This window comes from Bufo bufo, chromosome 2 (genome assembly GCF_905171765.1).
Source record: "Bufo bufo chromosome 2, aBufBuf1.1, whole genome shotgun sequence".
Classification (NCBI taxonomy): Eukaryota; Metazoa; Chordata; class Amphibia; order Anura; family Bufonidae; genus Bufo; species Bufo bufo.
This window is the reverse complement of record NC_053390.1, coordinates 547,731,188-547,753,742: the sequence shown is the minus strand read 5'-3', so window position 1 is coordinate 547,753,742 and position 22,555 is coordinate 547,731,188. Positions and strand designations below refer to the sequence as shown.

General features: G+C 47.1%; 1 long non-coding RNA gene across 1 annotated transcript in view; it reads right to left on the bottom strand.

The window, feature by feature from the left end:
* Positions 1–20,414, bottom strand: part of LOC120989760 — a 31,725-nt gene extending 11,311 nt beyond the window's left edge. Inside the window, exon 1 of the long non-coding RNA XR_005776315.1 lies at positions 20,356–20,414. This is a non-coding gene — a long non-coding RNA (uncharacterized LOC120989760). The remainder of the gene's footprint in view (positions 1–20,355) is intronic.
* Between the last annotated feature and the right edge of the window lie 2,141 nt (positions 20,415–22,555).

The following is a 22,555-nucleotide window of genomic DNA, read 5'->3' as shown; positions in this document are numbered from 1 at the left end:
ATAAAAAAAAAAAATTATTATTATAGAAAATAAAAAAAAATGACAATTATTATAGTTTATAAATGAATAGTAAGAGCCGGCCGCCCACCCACCCTGAAGGAGACCCCCTTGGACTGACGAGCACCCCTAGACGAACGAGCGACCCCTGGACAACGAGCATTAACCCTAAGTATCATTATATACCCCCCCCTGCACTATCTATATACCCTCCGGACCCCCCTGCACTCTATATACCCTCCGGACCCCCCCTGCACTCTATATACCCTCCGGATCCCCCCCCTGCACTATCTATATACCCTCTGGACCCCCCTGCACTCTATATACCCTCTGGACCCCCCTGCACTCTATATACCCTCCGGACCCCCCTGCACTCTATATACCCTCCGGACCCCCCTGCACTCTATATACCCTCCGGACCCCCCTGCACTCTATATACCCTCCGGACCCCCCTGCACTCTATATACCCTCCGGACCCCCCTACACTATCTATATACCCCTGGTAAACCCTACCCTATATACCCCTGGTAACCCTACCCCTTATTACCCCTGGTAACCCTACCCCTGATCCCTGATTTACCCTAATCACCTCCTGTGATATATATATATATATATATGCTCTGTGGTTGGCTTACACCCTTGTAAGACCGTCAACCTTTGTCAACCCCATAGGGATAGTTAATAGTACTAGGTGGGTGGGCTGTTAATATTGAATGTGTGTATTGTATAGTTAGTTTATGGGTGGAATTGGGAACGTGTAGTGTAGTTGAGTACTGTATGATTAGTGCTGTATTGTTAGTATATTGCGCAGTGTATTGTTAATAAATACTGTTATATTTGTATCTACCTGCGTACCGTGTAGTTATTGGCGATAGTTAGTAAGGCGCATGCAGCTAGTGTAGCGATCAGTGTAAGGCATAGTGCAAGGGTATTGTTATTATTATTATATAAAGGTATAAATAGGCGGAGTTATCAATAGACGCCTCCTCCTATTTATGAATATTAATTATCGATATTTGCATAAATATTGGTGATTAATATTCCCCCTTTACATTGGCGAGCCAGGCCCACTGCTAAGAGTTTGTTTTCTGGGTTTGGGTTTGGTGAGGAGAATCGCTTACGCCGTAAACTAGTCAGACAGGAGGGACGCGGTCAGTGGATTCTGAGCGTCCATTGCCTGATAGTTCGTACGGGTAAAGCGTTTCTTTTTCAATCAGAACCAGACACAGAGCAATCTCTACAGCAGAGAATCTATAATATTTTCTGATTTTTCCGTATTAATATTTTCTGATTCCCTTACACGCCCACTGGAGAGAAGTCATCACCTACACCACTGAAGAGAGAACCATCGTCATTGAAGTCGAACAGAAGTCGTCTGGCTGGTCGGGAGAAGGCTTTCCGAATATTGAAGGACCTCCTCCACGCAGCAAAACAGCACAACCAACAACGACACCAATGAAGATGGCCTCTCGTCAAAAAGTAAGTATGAACTTCGCCACACTGCAACACCTCAGCAAACATAGCACATACAACCCCATCATCCCCACCACGTACAAATCCACTGAGCTGCTATGGTCCACCTTATTGGACCAGGCATACGCTCATGACAAACTCTGCATTAATCGCAGCATGTTTAAAAAAACCAAAAAACGGCTCCAAATGTTAGCCAAATTGGTTCACACCTTTGAGGATATCATTTGGAAGCCGGAACATCTGGAAACACTTAACAGCACGGCAAAGGCAGAGGAAGTTTCCAACACTGCAAACTTCCACTGCAATTGTTGTGTTGAGAACATTAAACAGTTACACACATTACAAACACAACTACAAGAGAAATCCCAGTGTACGGTCGAGAGGGGCAGGGAGATTTGCGTGTTAGAGTCTAGACTCTCGGACAAGGAGAGTTTCTACTCTGACATGGATAAGGAACTGCTCAGACTGTACACTGAGATAAACCAGTTCAGGAACAATACGGTATCTATGGATAACATGATTGTTCAACTTCGAGAGGACCTGACTGCAAAAACGCAAACCATTGCGGATTTGCAGCAGGTCATCTCGAATCTGTCACGGCCTGGTGCTAACAGTATGGTGCCCACGAAACAGGTTTGTGTTTCGGAAATGGCACAGGGGGAGATAGCGGCGACAGCGCCAAGATCTTCCACGGATCAAACATCCGATACAGTAGACACTAGGGGACGGGTGGAACGGACAATACATTTCACCCACACACCCAGGGAGAATAGTAGCAACCGATCCCAGGAACAGGGCAATGATTGGAGAGAGGAAAGTGGTTGGCCATTTACCACTTCAAATCCGCAAACGCGTCCGGAAAGACAGGAAGATTTTTATCCTAACCATTCCAGTATGGAAAGGATAAACTTCCTGTTACGGATCTGCAAGGAGATCCCAAAATATGATCCCAGTGTAGATCCGTTTACTTCATGTGATATCTTCGAGGGTCACTGTAACAAGTATTCAGTGGCTCACGAATATCGCATGGAGTTATTCAAGTTATGGTTACCTACACACCTAAACCAAAGGTATGAGGTAACGGGGAGGACGCAACCCATGAATGGACAGTTTTATGACAAGGAGGAACGTCTCTCCATACTCATGAGACTGGCAACGGGCCATTGGGACGTCACTCCGGATATCCTGTCCAAGTTCAAACCCACTATACATGACGAACCTCTGTCTATGTGTAGTCGGTTTGAAGCAATGTACAGAAGGGTTACAAAAGATCACGGTATCGGAATTCCACAGGGTATGATACGTATGTTTGTGGAAAAATTCCCATACCTTGACACTGCAATCCGGTTGAGTGCAGCTAGGGAGCCATCCCTCACGGATGCTGCTATGATTATTGAGCAGTGCAGACAGGATACACTGCTCAATAAGAAATCTGTCAAAGTGACGGAGCGTGCGCCGGTACACGAGTCATCTCAGGATGAACGGGTACAGCACACAAAAGGTAACTCGGCTATTCGCCCCACAGCCCCGCCATTGGAAAGGATGGGAGGCATTCGATGCTTCCTATGTTTGCAATATGGGCACATAAAGAGGAATTGTCCACAATGGTCACGTAATAACCGGTCTAATTCTGAGAGAACAGGCAATAATAACGGTTTCAAGATGAAACCTAATTATGCCAAATCAGGGGGGGAATATGTTGAGAGAAATCTGGGATATTCACAGGTCCAGACACCAAAACGTGTGTCTGTGGCGAACGTTCCAGCACATTCGGTAACGGGTGTGGAATCCCCGGAATCCACACCAAGGTTCCATAGCAAGAACCCACAAGTGGCAGTATGTACCTCACAGGTACCTACGGGGAGTCTGGTGGAAATTGACTGAAGATCAGGGATCCCTAAAGATCTGGCGCCAGTATGTCCTATCATACTGGATTCTTCAGGGAGACCCCACATAAAAGCCAAAATAAAGAATCAGGACACTGAAATCATGCTTGACACTGGTGCGGAAATCTCCATTACCAATGTCAAACATGATTTACATCCCAACAGCCCTCAGTGTGTGGTGATCGGATTTGATCACCAACAAGGGGGGTGAAGGCCCACAGAATAGAGGAAGTAATCGTCCAGATCACCAGTTACATGACCCTTAGGATCCCCATGTGGTATTACCCCGGTTCTGACAACATTATCGGAACCGATGTAATGACACAAAATGGGTGGATCCTGGATCTGGCAAATTGCATTGTTTGGAAGGGTCCCAGACGAGCTAAGGTGTTTGTTATCCAACGCCATTGTCTGGGACCACCTTTGCAAGCAGTAGAAAATTCTACTGACATACTCGAACACAAGTGGCCTGAGGTCTCACATAATCTAGACCTGGAGCCTATTGTGTACGAGCATCCCGAACTGTGGGCCCAGAGCAAAAATGACTGTGGCAGACTGATTGGAGTTCAGGTGGACATTCAGGGTCCTGACCCTCCACCTCAACGCCAATACCGATTTCCACCAGAAGCCACCCATTCAATTATGGACACGGTCCAGGAGTTGAAGACTAGGGGTGTGGTTATTGAGGGTAATTCAAAATGCAACAATGCCCTCTGGCCAGTCAAGAAAAAGGACACTAGTGCATGGAGGCTCACCATAGACCTCCGGATCCTCAATAAATACACCCCAATGTCAGCTCCAGTGGTGGCCCAGACTCCCGACATCATATCCAGAATAAGCGGCAAAAGCCGCGTATTCTCGACTCTAGATGTTGCTAACGGGTTCTTCTCTATCGAACTCACGGAGTCATGCCGGTACAAATTTGCCTTTACGGTGGGGGACAAACAGTACATGTTTGCTGTACTGCCTCAGGGGTTACACAGCAGCCCCACGTATTTTCATCAGGCATTGGCGGCCGTACTGAGTGTGTTCTCACGACCGGAATGCCTTCTACAATACGTGGATGACCTGCTCTTGCATACAGAAACCATAGAGGAACATTTGGTTCTGTTGAAAGAGCTGCTGGGACTCCTGACAAAGTCAGGACTCAAGCTGAGTCCCCATAAGGCAAATTTGGCCAAAGCGGAGGTAACCTTCCTTGGGGTCCAAATTTCCTTTGGAACCAAAGGAATCATGACAGCCCGTGTGGAAGCCATGGTGAAGCTACCCAGACCCGGCACTCTTCAGGATTTGAGAAAATTCCTGGGGGTGGCCAACTTTATGAGGGAATTCATAGAGGACTTTGCTGCCAAAGCAAAACCTCTCTATGAGCTCCTTAGAGGGGAAGAACCCTCAATCAAAGGCTGGTCCGAGACACAGGAAGAGGCCTTTTCAATTTTGAAAAGGGACCTATCCTCTGCACCTGTGTTGGCTACTCCACATCCAGATGGGGAAATGGCCATACAGGCGCATGCAGGGATGGAGTCTATCGCAGCGGTCCTTCTTCAGAAAGTAGGGTATGAGGCCCGACCGCTGGGATATTTCTCCAGGCTACTTTCACCCGTCGAACGAGGGTTCGATGAATGTGCCAAACAATTGGCAGCCATACACTTTGCCGTCAAGACTACCGAGCATATTGTAGGCTTCCGACCCCTCACCTTGCAGACTCCACATTCTCCTTTAGCCCTCTTGCTCCGTGATACTCTCCCTGGAGTCTCCCAACAGAGATTCGGGAGATGGATCATGGATCTCAGTGGCCGGAATCTGCAGGTGGACCATAAGGCCAAGTATGTTCTGTCTCAGTTGCTAAACCTGACTGGAACCGAACATGACTGTGGCCAACCCGAACTGGACGACTCTCCACAGATGTTCAGAACCGACAGATGTCCAGATGACAGAGTCATCTTTGTTGATGGCTCTCGATTCTATTTGGAAGGAGAATATGTCACGGGTTTTGCTGTACTGGACGAGACCACTGGTACCCAGAGTCTTGTCAGGCTACCGGGTCACATGTCAGCACAGCGTGCAGAGCTAGAGGCGGTCAAAGAAGCTCTGCTTCTTCAGCCCCCAGGGAAACGAACTATATACAGCGACAGCTCGTATGTAGTTCGCTCCCTCACCCTGCATCTTGACATATGGAAGAAGAGAGGCTTTGTAGACAGCCAAAACAAACCTCTGGCTCATGTGTCGGTCCTGAAAGAGCTGTGGGAGTGGGGCATGGCACATATGACGGAAGCAGCCATTATCAAAATCCCGGCACATCAAAAAGGCGATGAACCTTTGATAATGGGAAACAACAAGGCAGACGAGTTGGCCAAACTAGCGGCAGTGTCTGGTACCCTCCGGGAACCGGGCATGGTGCCGCTACCAACTCACCGGATTGCAGCACGTACCCATCTGAGTGACGGCCCGGTGTCATTTGAAGAGGAACAATCTAAGGATCCTCTTCTAATGACACACATCAAATCACCTCAACACCCCTGGTCTGTACAACAAGGGATCCTGTGTTACGATACCGGTACTCAGCAACTTCCTCTTCCGGTGGTCCCGCAACACCTGCAAGCAGACCTGACGCGATTGAACCACCAACTGTTTGGACACCTTGGCCGGAATAAACTCTTGCCTCTCCTGAGAGACAAATTATACTGGCCAGGGATGTCCTATTCAGTAGAGGAGGTTACCCAACAGTGCCTGGTGTGTGCTCAAGTCAACCCAAGGGCATCCGCCCTGAAACCAGTGTTGCAACGGGTTCCACCTGCGGATGGTCCGTGGTCCGCGATACAAATCGATTTCATTGGACCATTACCAACCGGAAGTCGTAACTGCCGTTACGCATTGGTAATAGTGGATGTCTTCTCGAAATGGGTAGAAGCCATCCCCACGGTCAATGAAACGGCTTCCACGACTGCCCGTGTTCTCTGGGAACAGGTTCTGTCACGATGGGGTATCCCCAGAGTGATAGAATCAGACAGAGGGACACATTTCACGGGTAAGGTAATGAAAGCGCTTTGTGGTCTCTTAGACATAAAGCAAAGGTTTCATGTGCCTTACCACCCTCAGTCAGCGGGTATCGTGGAACGGATGAACCGGACCATCAAAACCCGGCTTTCCAAGGCGCTGCTGGAGAAGGGTTCCTCTTGGGTAACCTATCTTCCAGCAGTGCTGATGGGTATTCGAGCCACCGAAGCCTCCAGTACCGGTATCTCCCCGTATGAACTGATGACCGGACGTAAGATGCCCCTATGTCTCCCCAACGAACCTCAAGTGTCAGAGCCCACGAAAGACGCCATCGCCAGAGACATGTTTCTCCAACAGGTTCAACAGAACCTGAAAGAGCTACTGCCTCACGCAGCAATACGGCTACACAAACCGTATCTACAGGGGGAAACGCCAATGCCCGCTGTAGGAGAAATGGTGATGGTAAAAGTATTCCGTCGGGCTGGCCCCTGGGACGCAAACTGGGAAGGACCATACAAGGTCCTTGAAGTAATGGGAGACACCATGCTGAAAGTGCAAAGGCCAATCACCAACAAAAAGAAATCCCATAGACGGCAGGAACTCTTGTGGATTCACATCGACCAAGCCAAAGCCACCCGAGCTTCCCCAACTCAATAACATATACCGTTCTGAGTTGGGTGAAGGGGGGGAGGGGTAATAGGGCTTGGTGGGTCGATGATAAATCCATTCCACTGATCACACTCCATCTAATTACAGAACACAAGAGGGAGACACGCCATGGGACCACTTGACCAGGGAAGAGCTAGGCATTCTCTGAACGGGATATGTCTCCAGCTTGTGACACTGGCGGTAAGCATGTTGACGGCAGGGTCGGCCTCTTCAGGGGAGGGCCTGGGGACTAACATTGAGATGGCAAACATATCACTTAATGGACCCGGCCTTTTAATGGTGGAATGTTTGGGTGGCAAAATCCGGAAACCATACGAGAACTTCGCCTTTACTTCAGGTCAGTGGTATCTGTATGGTTTCCAAAGAGAGGGTTTTGCCAACGGTGTAATTCAGCATTATACCCCAGTGGAGAATGTGTCTGCCATTCAACATGACTTACACGCCCTCTGTCTCAAGGAATTTAGGCATTTTCAGGACTCAGACCCTACACCTATCAAATCCTTAAGATGGGTATCTAAAGACCCACACTTGCACCCATACCAGCAAGTGAGAGCTAACACTACTACGGTGTTATGCACTAAGAAGGGAATACTGAGTCCTGAAGATGTCACTGGGGCAGAGTACAGCGGTTGGCACATCCTGAAGGCTACCTTCCTGGAGAAGGATAGCCTAGACAGGTTAAGGGTTAGGACATATTTTGATAGGCCCATTCCAGTAAAAGGCACCCTGAAGGCTTATTGCATGTTAAGAGATTCCCAGATGATTATCACCAGGGAATCCAGTTACGTTCAGGGACATGTGTCCACTGATTATTTACGAACCAATATAATGATGTTAAAATTAAACTGCAGTGACTCTGGTCAAGCCATCTGGAATGATCAGAGTGGTCTGGTGAAACTGGAAGGCTTATATCGAGCCACAGTTTTAAAGGTACGGACCGACGCAAAGGACCCCAGGTATGCTCGGTTAAGGGGATCTCCATCCATACGGTCTTTCATGATCACCATCATGAGAGACAACTGTGTTTCTGAGGTGACAGGATACTATTTTGTCACCTATGCTCACTGGGAGCAAGAAACCCAGATGGTGATGTTGGACACTAATCCCTGGAGTTGGGATTTGGTGTGCAACGGATAGACACCCCTACGGTGGATGTATGGATGGATGGTACTCCTATGACTGAAGAATACCGGGGGAGGTATGTGTCTTCCGATTGGAAGGACCCCAGGGGTAGAGATATTAACTTTGACATCAATATAGATGGTTCGTTTAAATGGCCTTTTTGTGAGACAGCAGACGAGGGGTGCTGGACCTTTACTCAGTGGGTCTATCTGTCCCAAACAAAACCTGTAGGGAAGCTAGTGTTACAGGCTGGAGAAAACGATCAGTGGTACCCCTTCAAAGGAAGGGGACAGATCTGTGCAACAGTGGTGAGGGTCCCCTACGATACAGAAGATCTCCAACCGGTAAAACCACATTCCGACTCTTGCACCGCCCCTATCCATCAATTGGCAGATCCTGTAGCTCCTCAACTGTCATCCCCCTGGAAAATCATCACGGACGCCAAATTCATCCTATTTACCTGGAGAATTTCCGTAGATGACTTCCGAGTTGACCATTGGGATCACAGGTGTGAGGAGTTCGTCAGGAACCAAATTGACATGGTAAGAGGTTGGATAGAGGCGGGACAAGAGGTAAGAAAAGACGACCCCCCACGCAGGAAGAACAGGGGGAGGAGAGATTTAGTGGCTATGGGACTTGGCGGAGGCGCTTTGGGAGTGGGCGCCCTGAACACTATGGATATGGAAGTCCTGAGAAATAAGCTTGGAGAAGTTGCGCGACATGCCGGGGAAGGATTCAGGACCCAGCTTGATGTAAACCACGTCCTAGAGGGTTTACAGCATTCGCACATTGATGCCACCACCTCTCTATCTTCTGCTATACGTGAGAAGTTTAGGAGGTTAGTGGTGGGTCTGTTAGAGGAGCAGGATCGGGCTCAGCTTGCTCTGGCGTGTACGCAGGTCCAAAGCGAACTCTCGGACAACCTTAAACATATTGTCTCAGCACTACACAACGGCCACTTCCCATTCAACCTCCGCCAGCGAATAAGTCCACTGATCTCTCCTTTCACCATCAACCATACCAACTGGTGGGCGGTTCAGTGGCATGGGTGTCGAAATTCAACCTGTACTGCTTCGTCATTGGCACCTGTGTCCGGTCGCACTAGACAGGGATACAGTGTCATCAATCTAGGTACGGTGATGAACAACCGAACGGTACTTCATCCCCAGCTCCCCTCGAGCGTTCTAACCTATGAAGAAGGCCATCCTTCTTTGTTTGACACAGAAGGATGTTGGTTGAGAGAGGATGCCATCCTATGTCAGGGTGGTCGAGATCGGGTGCTTGGGCACCAGTGTTGGAACACCGAGGGGACCTGTGAGATGAAGGTCAACCCAATACCTTCATCCTCTTTAAAATACTTGGGACAGGGATATTGGTGTTGGTACCAAGGGAATAATGGGTCATATAAAATTTATGGATTCAATTGTACCGAGCGAGGAACACTCTTCCCCGGAGCGTACTGTACCCTTAGCCCTGTTCTAGGTCTGGACGTCGCAGGACAGCAAGGAAGAACCCCAATCACCCCGGAAAGAAGACTCGACATCCGCCCCGATGTTCCCGTGAGACTTCAGAAGATTCCCCTTGGCCTCGGCAAAGAACTTAAACAGCTCCTGATGGATTTCAGCCAAGAGGAAGAAATCTTACAACATCTTCGGGAGACGGAGAAACAGGCCACTATTCGACTTACCCATGACCGAATGAAAATTACCGCAGTTGCCACAGCTTTGGACAAGGACTCAAAGATCTCATGGTGGGAGAGTCTTTTTGGATACAGTCCTAAGGCAACCTCGTTTTTTAATTTGCTGATACACCCGGTGATAGTGCTACTGGTTCTGGTCGGTCTCATGTACATAGGACTGGGGTGGATGTACCGGAGGGTCAAGAGACTAACGGACCAACTAAGCCAGAACCAGACGGCACTTCACGAACACAATCGCCGGAGGCTCAGGACTTGATTTCACCAAGCCCTGAAGCCGAGGAAGATTCTAAAGACAGGACAATTCATGTGGGGGGGGGGGGGGGTCAGGATGGAAAATCTCTAATTGATCTTGAGACCCTATGTGATGTATATTGGACTGGTGCGTATGAGATTTTGGGAGGTACACCCTGCCCATCCTGAGACCTCATAGTATTGCATATAAATGTTTTTGGGTGTGGGTGGGTTGGAGGAGGGGAAGGGGAATTGTGATAGATGTTTTGTATGAATGGGGATTAGATTAGGACACGACAGGGACAGGGCCCCTCTGTTTGTCATTTGCCACCTTGAACCCTGGAATAGTGAAGTTCATAAGGGAAGGGCTGGATGTGTAGTGTGGCGGAGGTGTTCTCCACCGTTAGAATTTGGGTTCCGAGACATCACCCCGCTCTATGGAAGAACTGACCTGCCTAGTAAAGACCTACTAACCTGTCCATGGGAGTACCGCACCTACCTAGACTGAACACAAGATGTTGGCAAAAGTCGTACCTGAAGGTTGGCGCAGTAAAAGACTAAGGTTGCGAAGGTCAACCCGCTCCAGATTCCTTTGGGGCGGGATGGACTTGAAGATCGGCAGCATTGCTGAGAGACAGTAAGAGTGTGGTCACCCCAACCCCAGGGGTGGCTAACAACGGAAGACCAGTCAAAGACTGCAAGGGTCAAGCCGCTCCGGAAGTCCAAGATGACAGTAGGAGGGACTGATCAAGATAAAAGAGGTCAAGACTAAAGAAGAAGATGGTGTGCCCGGTGGATGGAGGAGTAGGTTACGGTGAACGGCAGGTCAGAGGAAACCTGGAGGGGTGATGTCTAGGTACCTAAGAACCTGTTGGACACTACAGTTCTTCCTGAACTATCACTGAAGATGGGGTTGAGGGGGAAGGGGAGGCAAATACATCTCAACCCTTCTCCCAAGATATTGTCGTATTTCCGACAACAGGGGGATTGTTGAGGAAGAGTTGAGACGTATGCATATATACCCATACATGCATGCAATCACGTGCGGCCATGTATGGTATATATGCATACATGTACTACCGCATCCTGGGATGATGTGCACAGATGTGCCAAGCATCTGTGCGCGTTTGCCCATGGGTGCCCACAGGGACTCATGGTGGCCCCTGTGGGAAATATATGCACCCTTAGCATATATACTGTGGCCCCCTTTTCTATATATATATGTATATGTATTTCTATAATCCCCCTTCATAATATGTATAGGGCAGTGGCCCCTTGTATACATGTGTATACATATTAGGATATGTATACATGTATATAACTGGGCCCCTTATGCCCCCTGATGTGTGTATTTGTCCCCTATGTTGGTGTATACATGTGTATGGATGTGCCCCATGCATCCATACACATATATAGATATATATTATATGATATTCCCCCCCCCCCCCCCTCCATACATCTGAAACCAGATGCATCGGTGTGAATGTCCCCCAAGCATTCACACAGATGCAATTTGGTTGATTGTATCAGAATGACCAGACTAAGGTCTGGTCATCCTGATAACTTCAAAGGACTCAGATTCCACAGAATCTGAGCCCTTTGATATAATTGTCACCAGCGCCGCTGGAGACAATTATACATGATAGAAGGAGAGGAGGTTTCTCCCCTTCTTCTATTATGCGCATTCCGGCAGCGAAATTAACATCTCGCTGGCCGGAATGCTAAATACCACAGGCGGGAGATCAAAGGCTTCCCCCGCCTGTTGGTATGAAAGCGCGGCCCCGATGCGCTCGTTCAGGAGACGCACGGGCCGGCGCAGTGACATCATCTCACTGCGACGGCCCACGTGTCTCCAATAGTGGTGTGCGCGCGCGCGCGCCACCCTGTGGGCGGTGCGGCAGTGCGGGCCGTGGGATATAAATATCCCACGGACCCAGCACTGGGGGGAGAGCCGGCCGCCCACCCACCCTGAAGGAGACCCCCTTGGACTGACGAGCACCCCTAGACGAACGAGCGACCCCTGGACAACGAGCATTAACCCTAAGTATCATTATATACCCCCCCCCTGCACTATCTATATACCCTCCGGACCCCCCTGCACTCTATATACCCTCCGGACCCCCCTGCACTCTATATACCATCCGGATCCCCCCCCCTGCACTATCTATATACCCTCTGGACCCCCCTGCACTCTATATACCCTCTGGACCCCCCTGCACTCTATATACCCTCTGGACCCCCCTGCACTCTATATACCCTCCGGACCCCCCTGCACTCTATATACCCTCCGGACCCCCCTGCACTCTATATACCCTCCGGACCCCCCTGCACTCTATATACCCTCCGGACCCCCCCGCACTCTATATACCCTCCGGACCCCCCTGCACTCTATATACCCTCCGGACCCCCCTACACTATCTATATACCCCTGGTAAACCCTACCCTATATACCCCTGGTAACCCTACCCCTTATTACCCCTGGTAACCCTACCCCTGATCCCTGATTTACCCTAATCACCTCCTGTGATATATATATATATATATATGCTCTGTGGTTGGCTTACACCCTTGTAAGACCGTCAACCTTTGTCAACCCCATAGGGATAGTTAATAGTACTAGGTGGGTGGGCTGTTAATATTGAATGTGTGTATTGTATAGTTAGTTTATGGGTGGAATTGGGAACGTGTAGTGTAGTTGAGTACTGTATGATTAGTGCTGTATTGTTAGTATATTGCGCAGTGTATTGTTAATAAATACTGTTATATTTGTATCTACCTGCGTAACGTGTAGTTATTGGCGATAGTTAGTAAGGCGCATGCAGCTAGTGTAGCGATCAGTGTAAGGCATAGTGCAAGGGTATTGTTATTATTATTATATAAAGGTATAAATAGGCGGAGTTATCAATAGACGCCTCCTCCTATTTATGAATATTAATTATCGATATTTGCATAAATATTGGTGATTAATATTCCCCCTTTACAGTATTGGACAGGCATGCTGATCCTGCAGGCCTCAAGCTGTTTCAAAACTACAATTCCCATCATTCCAGGACAGCCTACAGAAATCCTCCTAGAGAGGACCATTGTGGGAGTTGCAGTTTTCCTACTGTTTGAGGGCCGCAGGTTCACTATCCAAGGTATAGGATATGGAAATGCCTTAGGCCCCTTGCAGACGAGCGTAACTGATTCTGTCTGGATGCCTTGGCGGACAAGTTCAAGTAAACCCACGGGATTCCACACTCAATGGGCCAGATTTATCATTACTCTGACAGCTCACTCCACTTTCACATATGGCTAAAGTCAGTTTTAGCCAAGTCAGATTTATGATCGGCCCTTTAAGACTGTAATAAATGTGGTTTGACGGTAGCAGTTTATCCATCAGTAAGCAGCTTTACAAAAGTTGCACGTCTTTACGAAAAAGTCGCATGTTCTATTAAAAAGTCTCATAAGATAAGCATGGTCCTCACTGGAGTGAAATTGCGCATTTTTTTGCGACTTTTTTGCGACTTTTTAAATAGTCCCAATAGTAAATCTGTCTAGAGATTAATTTACATAAGAAAACACGCCCACTTTCAGAAAACTGGCGAGCATAGTGCAGAGCAGAAAAAAGTCGCAAATTTGTGCGCAGTTTTAGCGATTGCGCAAAAATTAGCGACTTTTTCACTCGATTATTCTGACTTGAGCTAATGATAAATCTGGCCCAATGTGTGCGAGATTCGTCTTAGAATAAAAATTCAAAACTATAACTAAAAAGTTGGTCATGCAGTACTTTTAGTCCTGTGGCCTTTTGCCGTGCACTGACGTGCTGGGCCAGAGCTCCGCCCCTGTCCCCATTATAGTCAATGTGGACGGAGCAGCTGTCCCGCGGCACGGCAAAATAGCAGCTGAAAGGATCCGACAGGGTGAACAGCATGTCTGATCCGTCCTTCCGCTAGTGTGAAAATAGCAAATAAATGCTATTATTTTCCATTATAACCATGTTATAAGGTAAAATAATAAAGATTGGGTCCCCATCCGGATTGTCTACTAACCATGCGTGAAAATCACAACGCATCCACGCTTGAGGATGCTTGCGATTTTCACTCAGCACCTTTCATTTCTATGGGGCCTGCGTTGTGTCAAAAACGCACAATATATAGCTTGCTGTAATTTTCACGCAACGCATAGTGATGGGGACGCTTCAAGTTAGAATATACTAAGAACTGTGTACATAACGCCCCCCTGCTGCCTGGCAGCACCCAATCTCTTACAGGGGGCTGTGATCCGCACAATTAACCCCTCAGGTGCCGCACAGTTCTTAACCCCTCAGTTCTTAGAATATTCTAACTTGAAGTGTCCCCATCACTATGGGAACGCCTCTGTGTTAGAATATACTGTCGGATCTGAGTTTTCACTATCGTGAAAATTCATATCTGAAAAAGCTGTTATGCAGACGGATCTGCACTGAACGGATACCATCCTTTGCATTTATAGGTGCGGATCCGTCTGAGCAGATACCAGACGGATCCGCACTTAGCGCAGGTGTGAAAGTAGCCTTAAAGGCCTCTTTACCACGGGAACGTTTTCCACACGGGTGCAAGGTATAAGATGAATGCTTGCACCCGCACAGAATCTAGACCCGTTCATTTCTATGGTGCTGTGCAGATGAGCGGTGATTTTCAAGCATCACTTGTGCGTTGCGTGAAAATTACAGCAAGCTATATATTGTGTGTTTTTGAGGATCCAGCTCTGCCAGGGCCTTGCTCTTTGGTTTCTGTGGGCAGGACTTAATTTCCAGGAACGGAATCCGCAAAATGTGGATGACATACGCATGTCATCCGCATTTTGCGGATCCATTTACTTTCTATTGTACCAGGAACGGCAATTTGCGGATAATAATAGGACAAGCTTTATATTTTTTCGGACATGCGGAACGGAACCACGGATGCGGACAGCACACATTGTGCTGTTCGCATCTTTTCGGGACCCATTGAAAATGAATGGGTCCGCAACTGGTCCGCATCCGTTCCACAAAAATCGGAACGGATCCGGAAAGAAACAACGGACGTGTGAATGGACCCTTAGACTGAGGGTATTAAGGGTAAATAGCGTTAAACTAGGGTATATTACATTAGAGTCCAGGGACTTTTAGTGGGGGAACAAGGTGAGTGAAAAGCAAATAAGGTTACTATATCAGTTTCAAAGAATCAAGATACACCCTATTTAGATGGATTTCCTCACCTATATCTTAGTAAATAGTGTTCGACATTTCTGACAGGTCCATATACAATACACTTTATATTGGTCTGAGGTATATAGTTAAATGATGCTTCATATAAAGCACGCAAACGACAACATCTCATTAAGGCCCAATGGGCTCACCGTTTTGAGTCTGTGAGTCCACTCTGCCTCTTTTTATAATATTTTTCTATCTAGATCCCCTCCTCGTGGTGAGAGGCGACAACCTCGACTACACAGAACCTCAATGATTTTTAATTTCCTTCATGAAAGTTCTGTATATGCCTAGAGATGGTTGTGTCCCTTTTATGTCTAATGTCTCCTAGGTGGTCCCCTATTCTTCTTCTAAGCTCCCTTTTGGTTTTGCCCACGTATTGTAGTTGACAAATACATGTGCATAGATACACGACTCCTGTTGTTTTGCAGTTTGCAAAATCTCTGATGGTATATGTTTTTTTGGTCGTGTGACTGGTAAAAGTCTTAGTTTGACAAATATATTGGCAAGCTATACAGGAGCCACATCTAAAGGTCCCAATAGGTTTTCTGTCCAACCAAGTACCTGTTTTTTTCAATGTTGTATAATGGCTGTGGACAAACCTATCCCCTAGGGATCTTCCTCTTCTGTATGTTATTGCCGGGTATGATGGGAAAATATCCTTAACATCAGGGTCTATAAGTAACATTTCCCAATATTTTTGCAGAATATCTCTCACCTCTCTATTACAGTTGTCAAAGGTTCCCACTATTCGGAGCATTGGACTAGCTTTAGTGTGGTCTTGTTTAGTCACTCTTCCGGACAATAGGTCTGCTCTATCAATACTTAGAGCTGACCTAAATGCTGTTTGTAAGTTCCGGTTTGGATACCCTCTCTGATTAAATCTAATTTTCAAATCTCTGGCCTGATTGTAAAAGTCATTTTTGGTGGTTCAGTTTCTACGGATTCGAAGGTACTGTCCCTTTGGGATACCGCGTTTGAGATTAAGTGGGTGATTACTTTCCCATCTTAACAAGTTATTGGTTGCAGTAGGCTTCCTATAGGTTTTAGTATTGAGGAAGCCATCATTCAAGGTGATGTGCAAATCCAAAAAGGCCAGATTATGGTCACTGACCTCAGAGGTAAAATGCATACCAATCTGATTGATATTGAGTTCTGCCAGAAATTGGGAAAAAAATTCTGGAGCCGCTCCACAGTATCAGGATGTCATCGATGTAGCGGCCCCAGAAAACTATCCTCGATGTCCAACACTATCCTCGGTGAATACCACTGTGTCCTCCCACAGCCCAGGAACAAATTAGCATATGTGGGGGCACAGGCGCTCCCCACTGCCGTGCCCCTGAGCTGGTGGAAGAACTTGGAATCAAAAAGAAAATAATTATGTCGCAGAACGAATTCCGTGAGTTTGAGGACAAAGCGATTATGTGCTGCATATTGGATTCATGTACTTTTTAGGAAATGGTTCACAGCACATAGACCCAAATCATGGGGAATGTTGCTGTAAAGTGCCTTCACGTCTATGGATGCCAAAAGGACACCCTCTTCGAGGTGTAATCCATCAATTTTGGTTAATAGATCAGAATACTATTCTTGTATACAGTGTATAACTTATACCGGCTCTACATATATAATTATATACAGGAGATGCACAGGTTATACCAGCATGCTCCATATTAGTATCACTGTACAGTATACAAGAAGATGTATAACTTATACCAGATGTACATATATAATTATATACAGGAGATACCCAGGTTATACCAACTGTACAAATATCATTATATACAGGAGGTACCCAGGTTATACCAGCATGGTCCATTAAAGATTTATAATTTATACCTGCTGTTAGCTGTACATTTAGAATGATATCCAGATGATGCCTAGGTTATTCCAACTTAGTACATATTTATTTTATACTCAGATATATAGTCCTCCTGTAAGTTCCTGGGGCAGTGGGATCTGTGCTAACCTTGTGCCTAGTGGGCTGAGTGCTGATTCTGCTGGCTCTTCATGCACTGGACGGCCTGGACCAGCAGCGTGGAATCGTAGATGGCAGGCAGTGCCAGTGAGCATTGAACAGAATGGTACCCGTGCTTTGCAGCCGCTCCCGCCTGAACTAAAGGTACGCGGCTACGCTCCGTCTGATGTGCCACTCACGCAGCAGCGCTGATGACATGTGACATTAAGTCATACAGCACATTGTGCTGCCCCACCTGCTCTCTGTGATCAGCACGGCCGGCCGTGCAGCAGTCAGCTAGTAGCTACACCGGCCAAGGAGCCTCTTCGCTGTCGGCACGGCCGGCCGTGCGGCAGTCAGGGCTACTGGAATTTTCCCAGTAGGCCAGTCCGGCCCTGCATTTACTGTATCAAACAGTTGTCCTTCAAACAGAGTCTGTAGAAAAGAAATAGAAATGTTACATTTTTTTAGGATACTAGAAAAAATCCTAAAAGACAATGAGACGATACCAAAAAAATAAATAGAATAAAGTATTTATGACTTTGCATTTACTTTCAAGATTTTTTTTTCCAGATTATAATAAGTGCTAGGATTTTGTAGAAAAACAAAACATGAAGTACCTCGAGATTGACAATCTCATCATCCAGATAACATGCCTCTAGATGGTACGGATTATCCAGATTAATAGTACAATCATTGCCAGAACTGATTATAAGAACCTCCTCCTCATGTTTAGTTATGGTAACAGAATCATATGTCTAGTTAGAGGAAATAATAATTATGTTAGTGAATATATTTAGTAATTTTTTTTTTATTTCATTGATATTTTTTTTTATACTCACATTGGTCTGCGATGAAGATTCAGTATTGATATTTTCCATAACCAGCTCCAAGTTGTCATTAGTTTCACCGTAATTCATTGTATTTTATTCTAATTAATAATTATTAAGATCCAAAAAATAAATAATAAATTTTATGTCTGTTAAAAAAAGTTTTGGTATTCTGTGTATAAAGCAAAAATCTGTGTTTTTTAGTTCTATTTTTTTCACTAGCCGTAGAAAGGTCCACTGACTACCTCAATACAATATAATTGTTAAGGTGCACATCTGGATGTACATGCTATGAAGGGGCACATCTGGGCGTACATGCTATGAAGGGGCACATCTGGGCGTACATGCTGTGAGGGGGCACATCAGGGGGTACATGCTGTGATGGGGTCACATCTGGGCGTAAATGCTGTGATGGGGGCACATCTGGGCGTAAATGTTGTGATGGGGGCACATCTGGGGGTACTGCTTTTGAGGGGGGCACATCAGGGGGTACATGCTGTGATGGGGACAAATCTGGACGTAAATGCTGTGATGGGACACATTTGGGAGTACTGCTTTAGAGTGGTACACATCAGGGCGTACTGCTTTTGAGGGGTGCACATCAGGGACACATCTGGGGGTACATGATGTGATGAGGGGAACATCTGGGCATACATGAGAACATTGTAGTGGTGTTTACTGTACAATTCTTTACTCTTGTGTGTCAGAGGTGGGGGGTTTTGATACCCCATAACATAATCTATACCTACACTTAGACTGTAAAACAAGAATTTTCTGGCTGATGGCTACTTAATGCTGCTGGCAAATAGCTGCTGCTGTCTGCAGATAGAGCTTCCTCTCCTGCGCACTTCCTCTCAAGGCTCCCTCAGGCAACATTGATCTGATTACGTCACTGGGCTCGGCGCATGCCCAGTGACACTTTTGAGGCTGTTGCCCTCAGGAGCTTTATGATCGCGCAGGCAGTTGGCAGTACTGCGCCAGCGCGAGATTTCCGGCGGCCGAAAGGAAGAAGCAAGGGGCGTATCTGGAATGTATTAGATGGTGTAGCGGAGGGGGCGGCGCCATCTACCTCAGCTGTGGGAGGATATTTCTTAATGAGGAGGCGTGCTTGGGCTGGAAATTAAGGCGGGCTGGGCACTGCAGGGGGGTGTTACTGGGCTCAAGAGAAGAAGAATAAGGCCCCTGTGGGCACCTTGGAGGTTCATTTGCATAACAGAAAAAGGTAGTTTATTGTACATGGCAATGGTGACAGCTTAATATGCTAAAACCTGGCGACAGATTCCTTTTAAAGGATTTCAAAGCACACATTTGTGAAAATGAAAAATTACTAGCAGACCCCAATTTTTCACTTTCACAAGGGGTTAAAGGAGAAAATGCACACCAATATGTGTTCCCCATTTTCTCCCCATTTAGGAAACACCCCATATGTGCTTGTAGCCTGCTGTATTATGCGCATAGCAGGCAAACAGCTAAATATGGATTTTGCTGGCAGACATGGATTTTAGGTACCAGGTCCCCAGAAATTTAAAACCCTAAGAAGTGACCCCATTTTGGAAAGAGCACCCCCATACAACCATTTTAAGTGGGTGAAAGGGTAGTTTTGACCTAACAGGTGTTTCACAGAAATGAATATGTAGTGGTTAGTGAAAAGTGGATCTGTAAGCTATGCGGACTAAATCAGAGATATAAGGTGGTAAAACTACAGGGTACATCATGGATGAAATTAAACAGAGGCGGATCTAGACTTTGTGAGGCCTTAGGTAAAACTCGAACATGAGGCCCCCACAAAAATATTTGGATGCTCGTGATCTCCCGTACGGTGCCCTGGCTCAGTCCTCAAGAAATAAGCTGCGTCAACCACCGTACGGAGCGGTGTGTGGTCAACACTCCCCCTCCATGTATCTCTATGGAAGACTCGGAGATACACAAGTGCTGTATCTGCTGTATCTGCGGCTCTCCCATAGATACATGGAGGGGGAGTGTTGACCACTGCTACAGGCACAAGGAGATCCGGAGTACCATACAGGAGATCGGGTTGGATCCCATCGCCAGACCCCCCCCCGATCAGACACTTATCTCCTATCCTTTGGATAGGGGATTTATTTTCCTATCCCGGAGTACCCCTTTAATATGCAGTGACATCACAGTAAAGGGTTAACACAGTACAGGGCTTATATTCACAGTGCAAATAAACACTTTGCATTAACCCTGGCCCAGTTCTCTAAATCGACCCTCCTCCCATACACCGCATTTTGCTGTATTTGCTATAAAGCAGCATATACCTGTCACATCCAGAGCCTCCAGGTGACGTCTCCTCTGCTGTAGATCTTCTCTGTCATCATCTTCTCCATTCGGTCCGGACACTTCTCTCAGCCGCCTCATCTCTGCAGAGTGTGACACACAGACATCTTGCAGACGAGCGTGTCCAGGTTAGTTCCGGATGTATCCCGGGGCATTGCGGCAAACCCGCGCGAGTAGGAACGCAATTGCAGTCAGTTTTGACTGCGATTGCGTTCCAATGTTCAGTTTTTATCGCGCGGGTGCAATGTGTTTTGCACGCGCGTGATAAAAAACCGACTGTGGTACCCAGACCCGAACTTCTTCACAGAAGTTCAGGTTTGGGTTAGTTGTAGTGTAGATTGTATTATTTCCCCTTATAACATGGTTATAAGGGAAAATAATAGCATTCTGAATACAGAATGCATAGTAAAATAGGGCTGGAGGGGTTAAAAAAAATAATAATAATTTAACTCACCTTAATCCACTTGTTCGCGCAGCTTGCATCTCTTCTGTCTTCATCTGTGAGCAATAGGACCTTTGATGACGTCACTGCGTTCATCACATGGTCCATCACATGATCCATCACCATGGTGATGGATCATGTGATGAGCTGTATTCAGAATGCTATTATTTTCCCTTATAACCATGTTCTAAGGGGAAATAATAATGATCGGGTCCCCATCCCGATCGTCACCTGGCAACCGTGCGTGAAATTCGCACCGCATCCGCACTTTCATTTCTATGGGGCCTGCGTTACGTGAAAAATGCACAAAGAGGAGCATGCTGCGATTTTCATGCAACGCACAAGTGATGTGTGAAAATCACCGCTCGTGTGCACAGCCCCATAGAAATGAATGGGTCAGGATTCAGTGCGGGTACAATGCGTTCAACTCACGCATTGCACACGCGCGGAATACTCGCCCGTGTGAAAGGGGCCTTAGTGTCCTCACCTTTCTATCATCATCTCCAAACCTGGAGTCCCCACAGTGTTCTGCTGCTCGCTGTTCCCCGGCCCCAATACCACAAATACTAACCTAAAGAAATATTAGTGCCCCCATAGTAATAGTGATCCTCATAGTCCCACCAATAGTAATTCCCTTCTAGAATGCTCTCATTAGTAATACTGCCCCCTACAGTGCCCCCATTATGTAATTTGCCCCCACACTATGTAATTTGCCCCCTATTAAGTAATTTACCCCATTAAGTAATTTGCCCCCCACACTGCCCCATTAAGTAATTTATTCGCCACACTGTGTCCATTAAGTAATTTTCCCCCACGCTGCCCCATTAAGTAATTTGTCCGCCACACTGCCCCCATTAAGTAATTTGCCCCCCAAACTGCCCCCATTAAGTAATTTGCCCCCCAAACTGCCCCCATTAAGTAATTTGTCCACCACACTGCCCCCCATTAAGTAATTTGCCCCCACACTGCCCCCATTAAGTAATTTGTCCGCCACACTGCCCCCCATTAAATAATTTGCCCCCCACACTGCCTCATATGAAATTTGCCCCCCACCTTGTACTTGTCCGCTGATCTGCTAGGATGCTGCGCAGGCATGAGTTCAGTCACTTCAGGGCGCAACCCCATCCTGCGGCGCGTAATCCCTCCCGGGAAACCCGTGACCTCCCGCGGCAGGTCTCACAGGATCACGTGCGCTCTCACAGGACGGGGTTGCGCTCTGAAGTGACTGAATTCATGACCGCGCGGCGCAGCTGCCTAGTAGATCAGCGGACAAGTACAAGGGGGGTGGGGAATAGCATTCTTGGCACTGGCTCAAGCCCGGAATGTTTTGACCTAAGGACGCTCCCACCTGACAATTTGTACTTGCGGCTTTGTCGGGTGGGAGCAAGAGCGAGGCCTTAGGCGGCGGCCTAAGTGGCTTAGGCTGGGTTCAGACCTGAGCATATTCGATATGCGCTTTTTTCAGGCGTTTTTATCGGGCGTTTTTAATGGGCGGAAACAAGCAAACGCCCATTTAGGCCACAAGCCACAGTACCTCTGGCAGTTAGGGACATAAATAGGGGTATGCTGGTATAATAATTATCCACATATAGGTGGTAACCCTTATCCAGCAGTGAGTGCAGTAAGTCCCACATGATCTTCCCACTAACTCCTAGTATGGGGCGGGGGGGCATTCTGGGGGTTCTATCCGGGAATGTTTCTCTTCGTAAATGCGGAACTTGTGGGTGTACCCGGAGCTA